The 2,420-nt window shown below is 40.4% G+C and overlaps 1 pseudogene; it reads right to left on the reverse strand.

The window, feature by feature from the left end:
- Positions 1–836: 836 nt before the first annotated feature.
- On the reverse strand, positions 837–1,768 carry LOC135301190 (hyaluronidase-4-like; annotated as a pseudogene).
- Between the last annotated feature and the right edge of the window lie 652 nt (positions 1,769–2,420).

Here is a 2,420-nt window from a genome sequence, read left to right on the forward strand (position 1 = left end):
AAAACATTTCCTCAGTTTTCTTTTTGTTGATAAGGGGAAGGAGAGAGCCATTTTGCTATGTCAATCAGTTGTTTTCCAGTCCCTCTCCAGTTTGAAAGCTGTGATTCCAAAGGCATGCATTGTTCTTGCTCCCTAGGAGCTCACTCAGATTCTTATAAAAACCTAGAAAAAGCAACTGTAAATAGGCCCACACTACAGAAGGGAAATACCAGCATTGTGCAACCTTAAATGAAAAACAAAGTGCAACAATTGGCAAATTTTAAGAATTTCAGTTACAATATTCTTTCAAATTTACATCCTGTCTCATTTTGTTCCAAGGAGATGTCTTTCATTGTCCTGCTCATAGAGCAGGCTCTAAGGAGAATGGACTTATCTCAAAAATACTGTCACGTGTGTGTTTGTATGTGCTCAGCTGATGTGAGCAGTACTCCTCTGTTCTGGGGCCTGGACCAACATAGGTATTACGGAACTAAATTATACGTTTTTTAGGTGGAGGCATGCAGAAAGACTGTTGGTTCCAAATTTCCATTCTTATGTCAGAACAAGTTGTTAACATTTCTGCCTCAGTTTCCCTTCTAAAAAAAGGGCAGGTGTCTGGGGATTAGTGATTGCATACCTGAATAGAAGAAAGTACATGAGGGAGGAATAATGTATTAACAGCCTCCTATGTACTACATCAAATTTCTGAACTCCTTTTAATCTATTCAAATGCTTGCTTGAGTACAGCCTAGTTAGGAATTAAAGCAAACAAAAGAGGAAAAAAAGTATATTCAATGCTGTGTTTTTTCTTCAGAACATTGCGCTCTTTAAAGCATGTGGATAATTAGCATGAACCATCAGAGCTGGCCCAAGTAGGAGGTTTTCCATCCTGATGCACCATCTGCAAGAATGGTTAAAGGATAAATGCAGCCTACATTGTTCCAGCAAAATCTTCCAGTAGAGAGAAATAATAAAGACTCCTCTCTATGGCCTAGTCAGATATACATAAATACAGAACAAGCATAATATTGGGATGCCATGGAGGAAATCCCTATGGATTCATTCAACCTAAACTGAGAAAAGTACAAAATGTTTTTGGCTGTTTCCAAGGGGTTTCTAAATGTCAATGGAAAGATACAGAGCTGAAAAGCTATCTCAGAGACAGGAAAATTCATTGTTCCTCAAAACTTCACTCTTTGGGCAGGAGCCAGTGTAGTTCTGATCATGGAAACTGTAATTTTGACAGTCAGGGTATAAGTAGCATTCCCACAGGCCCTTTGGTTTGCTTTCCATTCCTAAAGCAATTGTTTCCTTCATAAAAGTTGTTGCACTTTCTTCAAAGGAAATTGATAACATTCAACATCATTTGTTGAAATATCCCTTTTCAGTTATGAATTTCCTGGACTTTCCTCTCTAGACATCCTTTACACCACACTCATTTGCAGGCCCACTGAGGTCTCCAGTGTGTGCAATCTGTGACAGCTACCCCAGTGAACACCTCAGCTGGGATCTAATAGTTAATGCCATGTCTTTTTTCTCTGGATGGGTTTGAACACTGAAGTTTTAGGGTATGGCACCATTAACATGGATTACCTGCGATGTGCCTGCCCTCTTGCCTTAGCTAGGGGCCTTCAAACCATATAGAAGATTTTCGGGTTCAGTACATCGTCCCTCAGGACAAACAGTTCTGTCAGGCATTCCAGGAGCCTTGAAAGGCTTTCTCTCCCTAACTAGTGGTCAGGCTGATTTCAAAGTGAGAGAAGTCCAGATGAATGTTTTGTGCAGCCATGCCAGGGGCTGAAACGTGAACAATGGAACTGTGTCCTATTTCCAGGAAGTACTTTTGCAACTTAAGGGATGACATTGGGCAGATCTCCCAGTCTGTCTGTAAAATATAACAGAAGAGCTATTAGTATTTATTCCATATATAGATATATGAATTGATATTGGTCAATTCTAAGGCATCTATTGTGCTAACACTGAAGAAACAAGGTGAGCACAATCTAACCCAAACAAAGGGGGAAATTCCCAGCCAAAGTAAATTGGTGTAAGTCTGTAACCAGCATACCACAGTTACTTTTCTCATCAATTCACCGAGGGTGTTCCATCACTTCAGTGGGCCCCAGGATATCTTAGTGGCTGTGGCTGTAGCAACGTCAAGTCTCATGAAGACATGGTTTCCTTATCATTCAAGCTTTCTCAATAACAACCACAGTGACTCTGAAAACAAACCTTGGCTTTTATCACCACCTTCACAATTTCATGAGCATCCCTGGCCTGTCTATGCAATGCCAGCCAGAGATACTCCAAATAGCTCTAAACAAGCACATATATTTCATTGTCACTGTGCAGTACCATAAAGGGATCCAAGTTCAAACCCTTGATAGCAATAAAGCAGATACATGAACACTTGTCCTGAGCTATTTATTAGCCTGCCTCCA

This window comes from Passer domesticus, chromosome 5 (genome assembly GCF_036417665.1).
Source record: "Passer domesticus isolate bPasDom1 chromosome 5, bPasDom1.hap1, whole genome shotgun sequence".
Lineage (NCBI taxonomy): Eukaryota > Metazoa > Chordata > Aves > Passeriformes > Passeridae > Passer > Passer domesticus.